This window comes from Globicephala melas, chromosome 6 (genome assembly GCF_963455315.2).
Source record: "Globicephala melas chromosome 6, mGloMel1.2, whole genome shotgun sequence".
Lineage (NCBI taxonomy): Eukaryota > Metazoa > Chordata > Mammalia > Artiodactyla > Delphinidae > Globicephala > Globicephala melas.
The window spans coordinates 115,120,063-115,142,768 of NC_083319.1; positions in this window are offsets into that span (position 1 = coordinate 115,120,063).

Sequence of the window (22,706 nt, forward strand, 5' to 3'; positions counted from 1 at the left end):
CGTGTGTTTTCTCAACACCTCAGCGAGCCAAGAAAGGACTGAGCCTGCCAGAACCAAGGTAGGATGTTCAACTTATCACGAAAGCTTTAAAAACAGTTAAAATAGCACAGAACCAGAGTGAAAAGAGGAGGACTTCTCTGGGACTAGTGTGGGGAGAGGAGACCAATCCTACGCTTCTGCCGTCGCAGGAAGTCCCAGGAACCCAGCTCATTTCCACATTAGGGAGCCAACCAGCAGGGCCGTGGTGTCCTGACCAAGAGGACATGTGACCCCAGGTGCAGGGTCTAGGGAGGTGGGGTCACCCTCGTGAGTGTGGACGTGTGACCCCAGGTGCAGGGTGTGGGGACTGTGTGGGTCTCTCCCCATCTGCATGGGTCAGGAGCCCGTGTACAGGAAGACCCCTTATCTGCTCTTGGCCTGCAGTGGTTCTGGTCATCTCTGAGAGTTCTAATATCTGAATTGAGGGTGTTGCTGTAATTAACCTGTGGTCTTCCTTCGTCTCTTAATCTTGTCACATTCATGTGAGGACAAGAACCTTTGAGCAGGTTGCTGCTCAGTGTTCTGCCGGGTGACCAGTAACCCTTGGTGGTATTGCTTCCAAACCAAACTCGGGTCCACTCACCTGTGTGCAGTAAAGCCAATCTACCGACCCTGGGTTGTGGTACAGCTTTCGTTGCAGGCGCCAAGCAAGGAGTCCAGGGCAGCTTATGCTTAAAAGGCCCAAACTCCCCTAAGGCTTTCTGGGAAAGGTTGTTAAAGACAGGGTGAGGGAGGGGGGTTGTGGGGTGTGTGGTCAGCTGATGGACACCCTTCTGACTGGCTGCTGGTGAGTCAGCATCATCAGCCTTCTGGTTCCAGCTGGTCTGGGGTCTACGTGCTTGTGGGCCGCATGCAGTTAACTTCTCCCACCTGGTAGGGGCTTCAGTATCTGCAAAACAGCTCGAAGGCCATGGCTCAGAATATTATCTACAGCCCTTGAGGAGGCACTAGAGGTTCTTGGCTTTGTTTAATGGCTGAAGTATTATGATGTTGTCTTGTTTGGCTGTTTTCCCTCCTGCATTTTCTCATTTCTCTGATTAAATGTAGTCTTTGGAACTCGGGGAAGCCTGGGAGACTAAAGTTTTTCTACAGACAAGAGGCAGGCAGAGGAAATGGGGGCAGGGGGCACTGTCCTGGGAAGGCTCCGTAGGGTCCTGCTTGGTTACAGAATCATTAGTATCATAGCATACCATCTATCTAATCCATGGGGGTCACCACTGCCTGGGTCCCCCTGGACAAGTCTCAGGTGAGCACAGACTAGCCCTCCCTAAGGATGGTGCCCCACGTGCTCTGTGCGGGTACCATGATGGCCCCTAAGGTGGGGGACTGTGTTTGGGCCTCCTACATTTGTGATGAAGGGGAGTCGAAATGGAATCTCAATTAACAAGAAATCATTTTTTAAATTTATTTTAAGCAAAATAACACACGTCACATACCCTTCACCATCATCACCATTTTAAATGTACGTTTCTGAGGCATCAGATCTATTTACCTTCTCGTGGAGCCATCACCACCCTTCCTAGAACTTTTCATCTTGCAAAACCAAAATCCCACAGCGTTCCACTCCCCACCCCTTCCCACAGCCCCGCCACCAACGTCCACTTTGGTCCATGAGTTGTCGACACCAGGGCCCCCTTCTGGGTGGAATCCTGCAGTGTTCGCTGACGTCACTTTGGAAGAGCTGACTTTCAGTCTGAAGCTCTGCCGCTTTGCATCTGAAGAATCTGTATTTCGGGAGGCTGTATGAGGAAGGGGGTGTACGAGGGACGAGGGTGTCCGGGGTGCAGATGAGCCGGGACCTGACCAGCTGCCTGTTGGGCCCTCTGGTCCCATTTCTTGGGCTCTGCCTCACCTGCGCCATTGCTGTCTGTTCTGTGCTCTGGGAGGGGCCTGCTTGCTGGGCGGTCGCTGCTCCTGTGGCAGGGAAGATCCTACAGGGCTGACCCACAGAGTGTGGGGTGTGGTCCCAAGAGCTTGGGGCCCACATAGGTCACAGCATTGGAGCCGTGACAGGTGCTCAGGCCACCTCATCACTGACAGGGAATGTTGCCAAGATCCTGCTTGAGAGGGCGCGGTGGGTGGCCTGGGACCCCCGAGGCCCCATTCCTATCCTGGAGCTTGGAGAGTGCATCCCCCATGGGCTGCAGACTCACCCTATATCTCAGCCATATCCCTCTGTCCTGTCTTTGAACTCAGGAAAACGAGCTCTCTTGTCCACAACATAGGCCTGGTCCTGTCCGTATTAGGATTCTTTAACTTAGGCGTCCTGGGTTAGCAGCTCTTTTTAGGCCTAAAGGAGGAACAGCTCAGGAGTGTAAAACATTTTCAGATGAAACTAATATTCAACGACTCTCTCTATACTACGCGGTTGTTGACTTCTATTAGTCATTATTCTCCTGGTTTTCGCTCTGATGTGGGGATTACAGAGGAGTCAACATTTAAATCTTCATAATCTGTGTATTTGTAGCTTCAATATCATTACTGACCCATAGTTGTTTTTTGTTTGTTTGTTTTGTTTTTTGCGGTACGCGGGCCTCTCACTGTTGTGGCCTGTCCCGTTGCGGACGCGCAGGCTCAGCGGCCATGGCTCAGGGGCCCAGCCGCTCTGCGGCATGTGGGATCTTCCTGGTCCGGGGCACGAACCCGTGTCCCCTGCATCGGCAGGCGGACTGCCAACCACTGCGCCACCAGTGAAGCCCTGACCCATAGTTTTTTATGGTTTGGGAAGAGTTATTGATTTCACGTATCATGTAAAGGATTCACAGTGATGATAGGGCAATTAAGGTTACAATGATGGCTGGTAAATTGTTCAGCTTTTCTCTACCTGTGCATCTGTTGTACGTATATGGGTCCGTTTAGTTGTCAATATTAGTGAACTAATAGAGGACTAGAGAACTTATCCAAGAAAATGATTATTAATGCATAATCATGAAAATGTGAAAGTTCTTCCATAATCGGTGATGTTGCATCTTGAGACCCCAGATGAAATGGATATGCCTTAGTGATACACAAGATTTTAGCCTATGATTTAACTTGGACAAAGTTACATCACTTTTTACTTTTATCTCCTTTATTGAGAAAGACATTAACGGTTATAGTGTTGGATTGAAACTGGTTGAAAAGGATTTGAGTCCTTCCTTCCTTATTTTACATTTACGTAGGTAGGATCTTCAAACATAGGATATGGTGGAGGGCATCCGTGTAACCATGCTAGGTTAGAAGTAGCAGTTTCCACTGCTGAGACTTCTTTAGATGCGAATGCTTTTCGAAGTATGAAGGTTACTAGCACTACTGCTGTTACTGAGATGAATGAGCCTAAAGACAAAATATTTCACGTTGTGTGTGCAACAGGGTACTTGGAGTAACGTAGTGACATCCCTGAGAGGCCAAGAAAGTGCTGCAGGAAGCCATATTTACTACTACAAATATACTTGTGAATTTTTGCTCATGTTAAGTGTATAACCTGAGAATAGTGGGAATCAGTGTAGGAAGCCTCCTATAATAGTGAAGACTGCTCCCATGGACATGACGCCATGGAAGTGTGCTACTACATAGTATGTATCCTGGAGGACAATGTCCGGGGATGAGTTGGCTGAGATGATTCCTGTCAAACCACCTACTGTAAAAAACAAAACTAAAGCCGAAAGCTCATAATATTAGAGGTCATGTAATATTACCTCCGTGAGGAGTTGCTAATCACCTAAATACTTTTGCTCCTTTACGGATGGAAGTAATTACGGTAGCTAATGCAAAGTATGCTCATGGGTCGACCACTATCCCTATGGTAAACGTATGATGGGCCCACAAGATAAATCCTAAAAAGCCAGTGGACATGACTCAAGCCATTCCCGAATAGCTGAAGGGCACTTTTTGTCCTAAATAGTATGTAATGATATGTGAGATTATAACAAACCCTGGTAGGCCATGAATACAGACTTCAGGGTGACCAAAGAACCAAAGTAGGTGTTGGTATAGGATTCGATCTCCTCCTGCAGGGTCAAAGAAAGTAGTGTTGAGATTTCTATCTCTTAGGAGTATGGCAATCCTGGCTGCTCGGGCTGAGAGTGGTAATTATAGTAATATGGCTATAGCTGGGGAAGATTAAACAAATCATGGTGTTTGGTACTGGGACGTGACTGCTGGTTTTATATTAAAGACTCTAGTAATAAAAGTAATAGCACCAAGAATTGAAGAAACCCTGCTCGATGTAAAGGAGAAAATGGTTAGGTCGACAGAGGCTCCTGTGTGGGCCACATTGCTGGCTAGAGTTGAATGTACGGTTCCACTGGTACCAGAACCAGCTTCTACTGTTGGTGATATGAGTAGGAGTAAGAATGATGGGGGAAGTAGTCAAAAGTTTACATGATTTATTCGGGGAAATGCTCTATCAGATGCCCCAGTTATTACTGGCACAAGTCAGCTTTTTTTTTTCATAGATCTTTATTGGAGTATAACTGCTTCACAATACTTAGTTTCTGTTGTACACCAAAGTGAATCAGCCATATGCATACATATGTCCCCATATCCCCTCCCTCTAGAGCCTCCCTCCCACCCTATCCCACCCTATCCCACCCGTCTAGGTGGTCACAAAGCACCGAGCTGATCTCCCTGTGCTGTGCGGCTGCTTCCCACTAGCTATCTGTTTTACATTTGGTAATGTATATATGTTGATGCTACTCCCACTTCACCCCAGCTTCGCCTTCCAACCCATGTCCTCAAGTCCATTTTCTATGTCTACCTCTTTATTCCTGCCCTGCAACTAGGTTCATCAGTACCATTTTTTTTTTTAGATTAGCATATGGTATTTGTTTTTCTTTCTGACTTACTTCACTCTGTATGACAGACTCTAGGTCCATCCACCTCACTGCAAATAACTCAATTTCGTTTCTTTTTATGTCTGATATCCCATTGTATATATGTGCCACATCTTTTTTATCCATTCATCTGTCAATGGACACTTACACCTTTCTATTTGGTAACTTAATATTCTTTCCCTCCATTCTGCCTTCTGTCTCCGTCACTTGGATTGTGGTTTTGTTATATACTCCAAAAAAGTAGAAATAACATTTATATGCTAGTAGTCTGTTTATGTAACCTTAAAATTAAGTATATGCACCACTCTTTCTTTTAACATCTTTATTGAAGTACAATTGCTTTACAATGGTGTGTTAGTTTCTGCTTTATAACAAAGTGAATCAGTTATACATATACATATATCCCCATATCTCCTCCCTCTTGTGTCTCCCTCTCACCCTCCCCATCCCACCCCTCTAGGTGGTCACAAAGCACTGACATGATCTCCCTGTGCTATGCGGCTGCTTCCCACTAGCTGTCTATTTTACATTTGGTAGTGTATATTTGTCCGTGCCACTCTCTCACTTCATCCCAGCTTACCCTTCCCTCTCCCCATGTCCTCAAGTCCATTCTCTACATCTGCATCTTTATTCCTGTCCTGCCCATAGGTTCTTCAGAACTTTTTTTTTTTAGATTCCATATATATGTGTTAGCATATGGTATTTGTTTTTCTCTTTCTGACTTACTTCACTCTGTATGACAGACTCTAGATCCATCCACCTCACTACAAGTAACTCAGTTTCGTTTCTTTTTATGGCTGAGTAATATTCCATTGTATATATGTGCCATATCTTCTTTAGCCATTCATCCGATGATGGAAGTAGTTGCTTCCATGTCCTGGCTATTGTAAATAGTGCTGCAGTGAACATTGTTGTACATGTCTCTTTTTGAGTTATGGTTTTCTCAGGGTATATGCCCAGTAGTGGGATTGCTGGGTCATATGGTAGTTCTATTTTTGGTTTTTTAAGGAACCTCCATACTGTTTTCCATAGTGGTTGTATCACTTTACATTCCTACCAACACTGCAGGAGGGTTCCCTTTTCACCACACCCTCTCCAGCATTTATTGTTTCTAGATTTTTTGATAATGGCCATTCTGACCGGTGTGAGGTGATACCTCATTGTAGTTTTGATCTGCATTTCTCTAATAATTACTGATGTTGAGCATCTCTCCATATGCCTCTTTGCCATCTCTGTGTCTTCCTTGGTGAAATATCTATTTAGGTCTTCTGCCCATTTTTTTTTTTTTTTTTTTTTTTTTTGTGGTACATGAGCCTCTCCGACCGTTGCAGAGCACAGGCTCCGGACGTGCCGGCTCAGCAGCCATGGCTCACAGGCCTAACCGCTCTGTGGCATGTGGGATCTTCCCGGACTGGGGCACAAACCTGTGTCCCCTGCATCGGCAGGCAGACTCTCAACCACTGCGCCACCAGGGAAGCCCCCCATTTTTTAACTGGATTTTTGTTTTTTTGATATTGAGCTCCATGAGCTATTTGTATATTTTGGAGATTAATCCTTTGTTGTTTCATTTGCAAATATTTTCTCCCATTCTGAGGGTTGTCTTTTTGTCTTGCTTATGTTTTCCTTTGCTGTGCAAAAGCTTTTAAGTTTAATTAAGTCCCATTTGTTTATTTTTGTTTTTATTTCTGTTACTCTACAGGTGCATCAAAAAAAGATCTTGCTGTGGTTTATGTCAAAGAGTGTTTTTCCTGTGTTTTCCTCTAAGAGTTTTATAGTGTCTTATTTTACATTTAAGTCTTTAATCCATCTGGAGTTTTTGTTTATGGTGTTAGGTAGTGTTCTAATTTCATTCTTTTACATGTAGCTGTCCAGTTTTCCCAGCACCACTTATTGAAGAGGCTGTCTTTTCTCCATTGTATATTCTTGCCTCCTTTGTCATAAATTAGGTGCCCATATATGTGTGGGTTTATCTCTGGGCTTTCTATGCTGTTCCATTGATCTATATTTCTGTTTTTGTGCCAGTACCATACTGTCTTGATTACTGCAGGTTTGTAGTGTAATTTCAAGTCGGGGAGCCTGATTCCTCCAGCTCCGTTTTTCTTTCTCAAGGTTGCTTTGGCTATTCGGGGTCTTTTGTGTTTCCATACGAATTGTAAAATTTTTTGTTCTCATTCTGTGAAGAATGCCATTGGTGGTTTGATAGGGATTGCACTGAATCTGTAGATTGCTTTGGGTAGTACACTCATTTTCACAATATTGATTCTTCCAATCCAAGAACATGGTATATTTCTCCATCTGTTTATGTAATCTTTGATTTCCTTCATCAGTGTTTTATAGTTTTCTGACTACAACTCTTTCGCCTCCTTAGGCAGGTTTATTCCTAGATACTTTATTCTTTTTGTTGCAATGTTAAATGGGAGTGTTTTCTTAATTTCTCTTTCTGATTTTTCATTGTTGGTGTATAGGAATGTCAGAGATTTCTGTGCATTAATTTTGTATCCTGCAACTGTACCAAATTCATTGATTAGTTCTAGTTTTCTGGTGGCATCTTTAGGATTTTCTATGTATAGTATCATGTCATCTGCAAGGAGTGACAGTTTTACTTCTTCTTTTCCAATCTGTATTCCTTTTCTTTTCCTTCTTTGATTGCCATGACTAGGACTTCCATAACTATGTTGAATAAGAATGGCGAGACTGGACACCCTTGTCTTGTTCCTGATCTTAATGGAAATGCTTTCAGTTTTTCACCATTGAGTATGATGCTTGCTGTGGGTCACAAGTCATTTTTCAAACCCTGCAATCATAATGGGTACAACTATAAAGAAAATTATTACACGTGCAGGGACTGCATGACTACATTACAGATTTGGTCATCTCCAAGTAGCGCTCCAGGTTAGCATAGCTCAGACTGGATTAACAGACTGGAGGTGGTGCCTGCTACTCCAGCTCAAGCACCAAGTAGTAATATAAAGTGCCGACATCTTTGTGATTTGTAGCAGATAATCAGTTTATGAACAGAGGTAAAATGACTGAGCTAGCATCAGACTGCAAGTCTAAAGACAGAGATTGCGTCCTCTTTTTGGCAAACCCTGTGGTAAATCAACACACTGAATTGCAAATTCAAAAAAGCAGTTCAACTCTGCTGGTGCTTTTCCTGCCTTTTTTTTTTTTTCCTTGAGGGCGGGAGTAGTAGATTGAAGCCAATTGACTAGAGGATTTACCTGTGAACTAACATTTCCTGGGGTGGAAGCTCATCAATCTCATAAGGATTTGGCTTAATTAAAATCTTTGATTTGCATTCAGCTGATACAGGATGGAGTCCTGCAATCCTTATTTTTAGAAACTGGGGCTTCCCTGGTGGTGCAGTGGTTGGGAGTCCGCCTGCCGATGCAGGGGACACGGGTTCGTGCCCCGGTCCGGGAAGATCCCACATGCCGCAGAGCGGCTGGGCCCGTGAGCCATGGCCGCTGAGCCTGTGCGTCGGGAGCCTGTGCTCCGCATCGGGAGAGGCCACAACAGTGAGAGGCCCGCGTACCGCCAAAAAAAAGAAAAATTAAGTTGTACTTGTTTAGGGTTTTGAAAGCTCTTGGTCTGAACTACCCTAAATTCCTAATGCAGCACGGATAGAATGGGTATGAAGGGTAGTAACTGAGTGGATATTATGATTAGTAATGATAGGAAGGTTATCTGTTTTGTATGTTCAAATTGTATATTTTTGTGTTGTTTATTGAAGGGAATATAGTTAGTGATGTGGAGTATGTCAGCTGCAAGTAGACATATGCTGAGGACTGCTGTGATGCCTGTTAGTGTTGGTAGAATGATGTTATCATTTTTGTTTTTCTTGGATAATTATTCATCTGGGTAAAAACCCTGGTAGTGGTGGGCTACCTCCTAACGATACTGTAATGGTGAGGAAAAGGACTGTGATGGGAGGTGTTTTATCTCACGTGTGTGACAATGATACTGTTGTCATACATGACCTGGGCATAAATAGTAAGAAGATAGTGTTGTTATGATATAAATTAGTATGTTTAGGATTGTTATAATTGGAATATACATTGTAATAGCTGTTATGCATCCTATATGGGCAATTGATGAGGAAGCTATAATTTTTTCTAGGTGAGTATGGCTAAGTCTGCCTCGGCCTCCAATTATGATTCATAATATCACTATGATTAATAGTATGTTTAGGGTGATGGATGGTGACATGTGGTATAAAACCAAGAGGGGTGCAATTTTGTCACGTAAATAGCATCAGGCCTGCTGTTCATGGAATGCCTTGTGTTACTTCAGGCACTCAGAAGTGAAATGGGGAAAGTCCTACTTTTGTTACAAGGGCTATTGTTATGATGGTGGATACTGCTGAATGAAATATTTTTGTAATTCACTGTGTTCCTTGACCAGAGTGTATTATATTAATGATAACAGCCATTATAAGTAGTATTGACATGGTGGATTGTTTTAGAGAATATTGTTGGATGCTTCTATAGCTTATGGGTTCATGTTTTTTATTAGAATGGGGATACCATTAACCAGCGTGAGCTTGTTACTACAATTATGTTTCATGAGATAATGGGCAGTAGAATGACAGTAAAAGCCATAGAGTTTATCAGTACAGGAAGGATATACAACAGTATTTGGGGGGTATGGGCCTGATAGCTTACTTAGAGAACCTTACTGTATAGCACGTGGTGTAACGTGGTGGCATGGGGAACATAAAATTCTTAGGAGTAAGTTCACTTCCAGGCATAAGAGCATTTAAACCTCTGTCATTTTCTCTATCAAAGTAACTCTTGTCAGACATATTTCTTAAGTTTGTGGTGGGTTGCCTGGTATGATGACAAGTAGTGAAACCTCTCATATACACAGGACTAATGTTAGTAGTAAAAAGATTTTTGTAAGAGACGTGTAAGTTGATCATATCAAAATTGTGGGTAGGATGCTCGAATTCATAGAAAGTAGATTGTTAGACGTGTTTTAATGACGACTTGGGCTGTATATAATCCTGGCACGTAGGGGTTGTGAAGTACCTCTAAAAACAGACTGGTGTGGAAACGTTTTTGATAATGAAATTGACATATTCTCTAGGAAGGGCGGAGTGAGTGGGCCTGCTGCGTTTTCTACATTGGAGCCAAACACAGGTTTTGACTCTACTTCTGTTCAATCGCATGGGGCTCCACTGGATTTCTGCTAGTACAGAGATAATCAAATTGAGGGTAGGGGTCAGGAGAAAATCAGTCATACTTGTTCTTGTGTAGTAATTACTGCTGAAAGTGTAAATGATCCACTTATCAGTAGGACTGAGAAGAGAGTAACTGCTAACGTTACTTCGTACTGCCCGCAGAGCTCTAATGAGTATTTTGAATCTGAAGCCCATCCAGATCAGAGCATGGAATAAGTGGCTAGGCTTTATATGGCTAATGTAAATCGTATGCCTACATTTATATTAACTAGTGGATAAGATATGGGAAGAGGAATTCACGTTGTGAGAGCCAGGGGTACGGCTAGCATTGGGGCAATAATATATAAACTGATGATGCTGATGGTCATAGTGGTTCTTTAATAAATAATTTGACTGCCTCAGCAACGGTCTGTAATAATCCATAGTGGGTGGTGATTTTGGGCCCTTTCTGGATTTGTATATAGCCTAGGATTTTCCATTCAGTTAATGTAAGGAATGCTATAGCGAGCAAAATTGGGTAATTAGTGAAAGAATGTTGATGATAAACATATTCTTAGGAAGAGGACTTACCTCTGCGGATAAAGTTTAAGTTCTATGCAGTTGCTGGGCTCTGCAAACCCTAACAAACCCTGACTACAGCAGGGTATGAAAAATTAGTTCAATTGAGATTTTACTATCAATTAGTTTGAAGTCATCTTGTAAAACAGGTCTTATTTCCCTTGTCCATTCATACTGGGAGAAATTTATAATAGAAACCAACCAGGATGACTCCAGTCTGAGCTCCGATCAGATAGGACTTTAATCGTTGAACGAACAGACCATTAATAGCAGTTACACCACTGAAATGTCCTGATCCATCAAGGTCATAAACCCTATTGTCTAGGACTCTAGAATACGATCACACTGTTATCCCTAGTATAACTTGTTCCGTTGATCAGTGTTTTAGAACAACAGGTGATAAAGCATTTTGACTAGTGGTTCTAAATTTTAATCACTGAGAGCTGGTTTTATTCTCCAAGGTCACCCCAACCAAAACTGTTAATCTATTAACAGCTATGTTAATCCCTTAAGGTTCAGGCTTTTTCTTTTTTCTGGATTAATTAATTAATGCTCCATAGGATCTTCTCCTATTATTCCCACCTCTTCCTGGGAAGGTCAGTTTCACTGATTAAAAGACACGGTAAAACTCACATGTGGCCATTCTTGCAAGTCCAAGTCCTTATTTAGAGAACAAATGACTATGCTACCTTTCCACACTCAGGATCCCATAACAGTTAAAGCGATGTCACTGGGCAGCCAGTGTCTCTAATACTAGAAGTACTAGAGGTTATGTTTTTGGTAAACAGGCAGGAATTGTGATTGCCGAGTTCCATTTACTTTTTTAATCTTAAATGCATGCCTGTGCTGGGTTAATAATTGTTTTAATAAGTAATTAGGTATTGGTTTAGTTTTACTTTACTGTTAACTGTCAGTGGATTATAAATTCTGATACAAGCTTATGCAAGGAGAAATATTTCTTGTTACTCATATGAACAGTATTGCTTCTATTAATTGATTAGTCCAGTATTAAATTAACAGTTGATTTATTATTGGTATTAAGGTGACTGTGTGGTTGACCTTGAATGCTTAATGCTTTCTTAACTGGTGGCTGCGTTTAAGCCACCCGTGGTATTGTATATGCTAGTCTCTAGGGAAGGTTGTATTCTGTATCTAAAAAGCTGGACCAGTTTTGAATAACATTTTAAATTACGTTAAAATTATGTGGGTTTTTTTTTTTTTTTTTGCAGTACGCGGGCCTCTCGCTGTTGTGGCCTCTCCTGTTGCGGAGCACAGGCTCCAGACACACGGCTCAGCAGCCATGGCTCACGAGCCCAGATGCTCCACGGCATGTGGGATCTTCCCGGACCGGGGCACGAACCCGTGTCCCCTGCATCGGCAGGCAGACTCTCAACCACTGCGCCACCATGGAAGCCCAAAATTATGTTTTTAAAGTAATATTTAAAATTGAACTGAAGTTCTTTTCTGAACAATCATCACCAGGCTTATAAGGCTTATTAGCTCTACTCATAAATCTCCCTATTTTGCCATATGGATGGGTTTTTCTTATAAACTTTTCATAAGTAGCTCCTCTGGTTTCAGGGTATTTAACTTTTTTCATCATTCCCTTATAGAACTTTATCTATAGCACCAGATTTAAATTTCTACCTTCTTATACACAGATGCTAAATGAGTCTTTACTTATGATAGTTGAATTTGGTGGGAGGTTTGGCCTAGTTTTAGTACCAACTGTTCATGAGGTGTAAAATCTCCTGGGTATAAACTAGGTGCTTTCCTTTAAGCTGCACTTTGATTCATCCAAGCGCACTTTCCAGTATGCTCATCTTGTTAGGACTTGTCTCCTCATATATTTAGAACTTATTAATGGGTTATGAAGTTATTGATATTGGAGGGGATGACAGTGTGCATGCTTCATGGCCTGATTCAATTAAGTTCTCTATTCTTTACTATCAAAGTCTCCTTTGGTTTTTCATTTCATAAAAACTTTCATATACATTATGTTCCTGGGGTACAAAATGTAGCCCACTTCTCCTCCCATAGGCTGCACCTTGGCCTCACGTTTTTATGTCTGATAATTTTGCTTGCTGTTGTTCCTTACCAGGGTTTCCTGAGGATGGCGGTATATAGGGCTGGTGAGGTTTATCAGTCTGTGGATTATAGAACAGGCTACTCTGGAGGAGCAGGAATCCCCGTCAAGTTCTTTGACTTCTAGGCTGATGGCAGTCGTATTCTGGTGAATAACTTTTTTGTTGTAATTATTTGAATTTAGGGATAAGCATAGTAGGACATCTCAGCTATCATGTAATCAGAAATGGTAGTCACTTTCATAGTTTATTTTCACGATGGCTTTTTACAGCTTAGCTAGGACTTTTAGGGTAATCTTTTAACATATTTCACACTGGATTTCTATTAATATGGGTTAATCTTATGAGCAAGGTGGCTGACATGAAATGCACCAACCCTAAGTAGGTTAATATAACTTACTCAGACTTTCTTTTATGGCTCAACTTTTATCACTGCCGTTCCCCATGGCGATGGAGTGAAGCAAGGCATTGTGAGCTACTTTTTAGTGTGCTTGGTGTCTGCTTCTTTTAATATTTTATGATTTAGAGGGCGTTCTCACTGGGGTGCAGATACTTGCACGTGTAATTTTATTAGAAATTAAAAGGCCAGGGCCACACCTATGTGTTTATGGGGTTAGTAAATTCATCTGGGCGTTTACAGTGCTTCACCTTAATTATTAAGCTACAGCAACTGAATAGGACTTCGTGCATATAGGATTTATGTATTTAAGTGACATATTGGTATTCAGTGTAGTAGTTTGGGTTGTGTTAAAACTGGTATTGAAATATTTATTCTTTTGGATTGGGATTGATATATATACACTAGTGATACTATGTATAAAATAGATAAATAATGACAACTACTGTATAGCTCAGGGAACTCTACTCAGTGCTCTGTGGTGGCCTAGATGGGAAGGACATCCAAAAGAGGGGATATATGTATAACTGATTCACATTGCTATAGAGTAGAAACTAACACAACATTGTAAAGCAGCTATACTCCAATGAAATACTTTTTTATAAATTTTTAAAATGTACTTTATTTTTTATTTTGTTTGAGGTACATGGCAGATCTAGGGGGTACATGGCAATCAATCTAAGTAATTGGTATTATGAGGAGGCTAGCTTGTAGTTATACTAACTTTGGGTTTTTCAGGTAAGGGCAATGTTTGTTAAATGAGTTCGTTGACTCACGCAGTTACATGCTTTGCCTTGTTTGGGGGGTCTGTCAGGGCGATCACAGTGTACGAAGTATGAGGTTTAGTGGGAGGTGGGAGGGTTTGATTAAGGAAGCTGTTTACCTGAAATGCATGTGTGTATGTACGTGTGTAATTATTCTATGTCCTGTGACCACTGCCTCAGGAACACATTATGGTTGATGATATTGGCAAATAACATTCAATTTAAGCTCAGCTACAAGTTGCTTGACTGTGTTAAGGCCTCTGATGGCCACAGCTGAGTCACAGCAGCCCCCAGAATTAAAAAATACCAAATGCGGGCTTCCCCGGTGGCGCAGTGGTTGGGAGCCCGCCTGTCGATGCAGGGGACACGGGTTCGTGCCCAGGTCCGGGAAGATCCCACGTGCCGCGGAGCGGCTGGGCCCGTGAGCCATGGCCGCTGAGCCTGCGCGTCCGGAGCCTGTGCTCCACAACGGGAGAGGCCACAACAGTGAGAGGCCCGCGTACCGCGGAAAAAAAAAAAAATGCATGAAACCAGTTATGTGTGAGCATAAGCTGATTTGATAGTCCATGGAGATGTCTTTTCTTTCATCTTTTTATTGAAGTATAGTTGACTTACAGTGCTGTGCCAATCTCTGCTGTACAGGAGTGACTCAGTTATACAAATATAGATATCTATATCTATCTATAGATATCTATAGATACACATTCTAAAATTTCCTGGGCTGGAAGCTCATCAGTCTAGTAAGGATTGGGCTTAAAATCTTTAATTTGCATTCAATTGATGTAGCACAGAGTCTTGCAATCCTTATTTTTAAGAATTACGTAAATTACACTCGCTTACAATTTTGAAAGCTCTTGGTGTAAACTACCCTAAGTTCCTAGTCCAGCACTGATAGAATGGGTGTTAAGGGTAGTAATTGTGTGGCTACTACGACTACGATTAGTAATGATAGGAGGGCTATTTGTTTTGTACGTTCCAACTGTCATTTTGTTTTTATGGGGTTTTTTGATGGAAATATACTTAGTGATGTATGTTAGCTGCAAGTAGACATATATGCTGAGTAACTGCTATGATGGCTATTAGTGTTTGTTGGTAGAATAATGTTATCATTTTTGTTACCTCTTGGATAATTATTCATTTGGGGAAAACCCCTGACAGTGGCGGGAGACCTCCCCATGATACTATGACGGTGAGGATAAGGGTTGTGATGAAAGGTGTTTTATGTCATGTGTGTGATAATGATAGTGTTGTGGTAGCTAGGCTGGGCATAAATAGGAAGAAGATAGTGTTATTATGATATTCATAAAAGAAATTTTCACATGTTGAGGGACGGGGACATTCTGGCTTATATATGACTTAAATCGGATGCTCACTAAAACAGCCCATTTGTAGCCTATCAAACATACATTGTACACTTGTTGTAAAAAGGAAAGGGCACACTGACCAGAAGTGAAGCATGACCATGATAAAAAATAAAGGTTAAATGCCTCCTTTCCTGGGCTGCCAAGGCCGGTCCTCCTTCAATGGCACTCCCTTCCCAGGTGCCCAGGCCACACTCACTCGCTGTGTACGTGGTTTTGGTTTTTTTTTTTCTTGAAGGAATGTATCCCTGACCTGTTTAATGCTCTTTGTTCTGACAAGATATACAACTGTACTGAAAACCATGCTTCTCTGGAGCAGTGTTTCAGAGCTGTCAGAGAGTCTGTCTCCCTGGCTTCGGTCCTCTGTCTGGCTCTATGAAAACTCTTTTCTGTTTCTATTCTAGATTGATGATCGTCACTGACAAAACTTGGCGCAGGGCTTCCCTGGTGGCGCAGTGGTTGGGAGTCCGCCTGCTGATGCAGGGCACGCGGGTTTGTGCCCCGGTCCGGGAGGATCCCGCATGCTGCGGAGCGGCTGGGCCCGTGAGCCATGGCCGCTGAGCCTGCGTGTCCAGAGCCTGTGCTCCGCGACAGGAGAGGCCACAGCAGTGAGAGGCCCGCGTACCGCAAAAAACTTGGCGCAGCTGGCAGGATAGCAGATGAACCCACCTGAGGTCACCTGGAGTCTACTGTGGACCAGCTCGGGACCAAGCATGGGCCCTTGAGCCCTTCTGGCTTCGGGGCATCCTTCAGGTGATTCGGTGAGTTCTTCCTCATAATCAGATCTCCTTGTATTGTGATGCTCCACGCCTTTTATTTGAGCTGTTATCTTAAAGACTTGGAGTCTTAAAGGGCACCAGTACATTTCCTAGGTGAAGAGGTTCCTAGGCAGAGGATCCAGGGAATTTCTAAGCAGGAAGGCCTGGAAGGAATTTGAGTGAACTGGGTTGGCTGACTTTAAAATATATATATATATATGGCTTAAAATTGGAAAATTAAATTTGTCATTTATAATAAAATGAAGCTAAAAGAAAGCAGGAATTAGAGCTCCTAGAACCTACCAGCTCCCACTGGCACTCGGTGGGCTTCTACAAATGGTATGGAGCTAGTACTTGCAAATACTTATCCAACACTGAAAGAGCCCGGATGGAACTTTTTTTGACATTAAAACTGAAGTTTACATGCACAATTAAAGAAAGCTGGCTTAGTAAAACATCTTTTCAAAATTCTGACAGACACTGAGAGAAAAAAAGTACTCCTAGGAGAAAATTTGAAGCTGTACTCTTATCATGTCCTTAAAATGCAAACACAGTCCAATTGCCTGAGACTGCAACCTTGGCTCAATTACTGGAATGTAAAACTGAAGGGGAAAAAAAGGCATTTTAAAACTCAAGCAGGAAAACTATGAGATCTCTTTGTCTATCTGGATGTAAGTATGCCCATGTGTATGCTATAATATGTTTCTTCCTCCAGATGATATTATCAAAATGCATTTGTGAAAGAGCTCTATTTTACTAAGTATAAGCACTTAAAAATCAAATATTTCTAAATATAACCAAAAGACCCAAATTTTAAAAGGATCATGTGATCTAGGATTAATCTTCAATAAATGAAAAGTTGTTGGTGACTAATGCAGACATGTCTTTAGAGTCATCAACATTAGGTATAATATTTTATTTGGTACCTAGGTTTACTAAATGTCAGTGAGTTCATGTTATCTCTGTTACAAAATCTGTCAAGAAAATTAACTTGGTATGATGATATATTCATCACTGATGAAATAGAGATAAATGTGATAAAAGTTTTTAGGTGAAGTCTTTAAAGATGATTGTTTTATGGTACCACTACCTAAAAATAGTTTCTCCAGATTTTTGGTAACTTGAAACTTTAGAGTTTTGCTAAATTAAATGATGGGAACTGACTATCCAGATCATTTCCAATTAAGATAAAAATACACATTCATTGCTAAGCATGTCTAAATTTACCTAATTTGCATTACTGGAGAAAAACTAAAGATGTTTAGGTGTACTGGACACATGTCTTATACCACATTTAGAAAAGAAATCATGCTGTGAGAAAATGTATGCTTCTAGAGGTTGTCAAATATGTTTGTAAGCCTGCCAATCAGGAAATGCGAATGTGACAGACAGTTCACAATTGCTTGTTTCTTAGTTTTCATTATGGATTATGGTTTTTAAGGGTTAAAACTTATAACATATACGTAATTAAATTTGTAGAAATAATTAGGTAAACATTTCACTCAAAGAAAGAAAATAAGAGGTGTGTTTTCAGTAAAAGGATTGAATAAAGGAAAAGTGATTGATACTGTACTGAAGTGTCTCGAAGAGAGAGATTTAATTATGCTTATTTGGTTTATTATTAAGTTTCAAGGAAAACATTGTCAAATAAATGTTCTAGAAATTATATGAAATTCCTGGAAATCTTATATGTCCTGACATAAAATGTTCTCTGTCATCAAAATTGAGGCTCCCAGTAAAGGGACTGGACCCAAGTTTTAGGGAAATGCCCCTTCATGCCAAGGCGGCAACAACAGGAAGATTACGGCACAAGTAGATAAAGGCCATTCTGCTTCTACAACATATCAACCCCTCCTTGTCAGACTTCTGCCATCCTGATATCCCTGTAACATGGCGACAGTCTGCTCCTAAATCAGAAAAATTAAGATGGATTAATAATAGCTGTGAATTAAACAGTCAGGGTTACGGGAAACCCAAGACAGCCGCTCAGTTCTTCCCGGCCCCCTGGCAAACCCCATTTTTATTCACTGGGTTAAAGCCTTCCATTGCTGCCTCACAATAAAAAAGAAATGGTTATAAAATGTGCTTTCCACCTGCGTATACTTTCCACAATCTTCAGTGATCAAAGCATCCATCTGCGCAAATCCTACAAGACTTTAACAAAAATCTCTCAAACTTCTTAAAAGTATCACTGTCACTTCACCCTCAATCATCAGGCAAGGTCAACAAAACTAAAGGAAAAACTAGACTCAAGCAGAACAAAAATTAATTACATGGGATTGAGTGAACTGATAAATATGATTATGGTTTTTATGCCTTTTAGTCTGAAATATTACTGGCTTTTAATCTTTGCTTTCCAGATAAAAGGGAACCTTTTCCCTTAAGCTAATGTTTTGGTAAATTATAACCTTTGTAAGAATCGAAGCATTTACCTTTTCTCCCTACCTGATTCCTCCTTAATTTGGAATCTCTTAGGTTCCTAGCAGACTTTCCAGGTGAATAAGGAAGGCCACTTTCTGTAAGAACCTCAAGATACTTTGGAAATTGAGAAGAGAGGAATCCACCTAAATCTGCAGGTATTGCAGGTTGAACCTAATGTCACGGCTTTCCTGGCCTTGAGAGGCCTTTTAAAAGTTCAAACTGAGATCCCTTAGGAAAAGTTCCAATAAATATAAATTTAAAAGAGCCTATACGATCAGTTACACCTATGCAAATAGTGAGGCCAACTGTATTGAAACCAGACTTCTTTTGCAGAAAAATTAGTCTTAATTTGTCTATGTTTGGTCAAAATGAGGATAATTTAGAAAAATTAAGTTTCAATAGTATACCTTTGCAGATATTGAGGTTTTATATATCCTGAGGTTTTGTGTTTACAACCTACATTCAAGGTGATGCTTTGTTATGTTATGTTATTGTAAAGTTTAATTAAATTATTAAAAGGATATTTGAAGCTTGTTTCTGAATCTGATTACTGTGATTTATCTTTGGATGAAGACCAGATGCTCCATGACCTGCACCTTGGAGATTGTGCAGACTGGTAAAAGACATCATCTGAAGGACCATTTCCAACCTAAATGGAAGGACCCACCTTTATCAGGTACTCTTAACTAGCTCATGCACAGTGAAACTGAAGGGAATGAACTCTTGAACTCATTTCCCACCTAATAAGGGTCTCTGCATTGGACTGGTCTACAGAGGGGACTGCTCACCTCGAACTTACCTTAAAACAACCATCGAGCCAGGATGAGAAGAGGAAGACAACAGTGATGATAGACAGCTGACCCAAGAATCGGTGCCAGGCCTGTAAGATCCATCCTACTAGTTCAATTGAACTGTCTACCAAATGTTTGTCTCCCTATCTGAATTGAAAGTTACTGTTTTACTTCTAGCTATACTTTTGCCCCAATATTCAGGATGGAAAGAGAATTCTTTCTTCAGTAAAGCTCTCACCAAGCACAGCTACTAGGCTAGGCCCTCAAAACACCTATCCCTGACTTTTCAGATGTTCCTAATGTGACCACTCACCCGGACCAACCTCCCTCTGACCGAAACTTTCAAGTTTAAACTCTTCAACATATTAATATGTCCATCCCTTGTCTGATACTATCTTCGGTCCTTAGGGACTGAGCACAACTTACCCAAGGACCCCCCCCCGTCCCTTAATTGACAAATAGCAGGTTTATGTTTAGTAGGACATTATGATACCCCATTGTCTATACCTCAGGAAATAGATGAACCTCCTTTCTCTCTTCTTTATGGAGTCAAGCAGTCTATGTTAGCAAGATACCAAGATACCCATGGCAAAATCTTTGGGGAATCTTGGTTCCTAATGCAGGAGTGTATGTGAACAAAGATAGATATGATCAGAAATTGACCAGCCACCGTTGGTCAAATAGCCAGAGAGATGGCAACACTACAGACATCCCTAAATCTCTTAGCCCAATCAGTATCAGATAACCAGGTCGCCTTAGATTCCCTACTGGCTAAACAAGCAGGTGTTTGTGCTACTGCTCTTCCTGCTTGTTGCACTTTCATCAACACCTCTGGAGAAGTTGAGACACGCCTAGAAAGAATTTCCCAAGAGGCAAAATGGTTACAAGATGTAAGAAAAACTGACCCTTTAGATTACCTGTTTAAATTGGGAGATTGGGATTGACATATATACACTAATATGTATAAAACAGATAACTATATAGTACAGGGAACTCCACTGTACAGTAGAAACTAACCCAACATTGTAAAACAACTATACCCCAATAATAAAATAAATAAATTACCTGTTTAGTTGGCACCCCTCAGAAAGAGACAGTTTTTTTCACTCTGCTTCACAGATGATTACTACTTCATAATATGTATTATCATTTCTTTCCTATCAAGCTACTCATGACATGTGTCACTGCTTGCTTTAAGTCTAATGCTACCAGCATACGGACATTGTGTGACAATTCAATACGATTGATAATACATGTAGCCTGCAGCATTCCTCCCTGTCAGCACATTCCTATGTGTTTGTCCACTATATTTAATTCATTAACACCCAATGTGGACTGTTGTTCCTCAGAAGGATATTTAGCCCCAAGGTAAGACATAACCTATAAATGCTGTGGCTATTACCTTAAATAGTAGGATGATTCCAGTGTTTCATATTTCTAGGAAGGTGTAAGATCCGTAATACAGGCCTTGACCTACATGGATAAACAAGCAAATAAAGAATATGGAAGTTCCGTTTGCATATAAATACCAGATAGTTAATCTGTAGTTTACATATTGATAGATATGTATTGCTAGGAATGAACCTGTTAAGATTTGTACAATTTAACAAATATCAAGCAGGGAACGAAAATTTCATCATGATGAGATATGTGATGGGGCTGGTAGGTCAATAAATGCGTTAACGATTTTTAATACTGGGTGGGACTTTTGAGTGTTGGTCATGACGGTGTCCTACAGTTGAAATACAGTAATTTTTCGTGGCATTGGCGATGGTTACATTTTATGTGAGAATAATAATGACATACATTGCATTCATTTTAAGTACTATTTTGTAGTTAGATTTGTTAGTTTTTCTTCAAAACCACAAATTTATGGTGGGCTTGGGTTGTGAGTGGTAGTGGCATAGTAATAAATTTTGGTGGATTGTTGTGCTTAATGGTTTTTTAACATTTATTGAAGGGGAATGTTACTACTTTTCAGTTATATAACAACTATTTCTACTGAGCAGTATCCTGAGGTTTGAGATTCTAATAAGATCCTCTTAGGTATATTTCTTTCATAGTATGACGGAAATGCAAATTAAAGCCACAATGTGACATTCATTCACATACAATAAACGGTTATAATCAAGAACAAACCAATAAAAATCATGGCAACAATGGAGAGAAGTTGGAACCCTTACACATTGCTTGTGGAAATGTAAAATGGTGCAGACCGTATGTTAAATAGTGTGGCATTTCCTCAAAAAGATGAAAACACAACGAGATTTGGGTTTAAGACCTGCACTCCTAGATATATCCCACAAAGAATTGAAACAGGTGTTCAAACAAAAACTTGTACCTGAATATTCATGGCAGCATTGTTGACACTGGCCCAATGGTAGAAACAGAAACAATCTGAATAGCCATCAGTGGATGAATGGATAAGCAAAAGAGGGCAGATCTACAAACGTCCATATGATTCTGCCATATACAGAAATAGAGTAAAATGGTGCAGCAGCTGTGGAAAACAGTATGGCAGTCTGTCAAAATCTTAAACATAAATTAATGCATGATCCGTGAGTTCCACTTCAGGGAATATACATAAGAGGTTTGAAAGCAGGGGGTGAAACAGATACTTGTACACCTGTATTCATAGCAGCATTACTCACACTGGCCAGAAGGTGGAAGCAACCCAAGTGTCCATGGATAGATGAATTATATTATTCAACCTTAAAAACTAAGGAAAATCAGACACATCCTACAACAAAAATAAGCTTTAAAGTCATTCTGCTAAGTAAAATAACATGGTCACAAAAGAATAGACATATGATCCACTTCTATGAGGTATCCAGAGAAGTGAAATTCAGAGACAGAAAGCAGAATGGGGTTGACAAGGTTGAAGAGAGTTGGTGTTTAATGGATGCAGTTTCACTTGGAAAAATGAAAATATACAGGAGCTAGATGGTGAGGATACTTGTACAACAATGTGAATGTGGTTAATGTCATAGAACTGTATGCTTAAAATCGTTTAGTCAATATTATGTTCAATAGGTTTAATCACAATGGAAAATGTGAATGAAGTACTAATCCATGTTACAACATGCATGAACACTGAAAACATCCCAAGGCAACAGAACCATACACAAAAGGCCATCCAGATCATACTTACCTTGTGTGCTTTAAATCCATCAAGGTTGTGAAAGTGAGACAATTTCTTTAAGAACATGTTCATGTTTTGGGCCAGATGGTGAAAGTTGAACTGAGCCTGTGGATTGGATTAGAAGATGAAAACCGTAATGATTTTCATTTGGGGGCTAATGTGGGTGTTCCCTGGAAGAGTGTCCCTTTTGGGATAAAACACACTGGAAGCTGTCATTTAAATTGGCATATGTGGAATATCAGTGATGCCTGGAGAATCTGAAATTACAGATTAAGAGTACATTTACTGCTACTACAAGTTTTCTGTATGTTTGAAATTACTGGAAGGTAAATAACTTTTCAAAACAACCATGTCAATACCATGCCAGAAAAGCACAGAGGACATCAAATTTCATT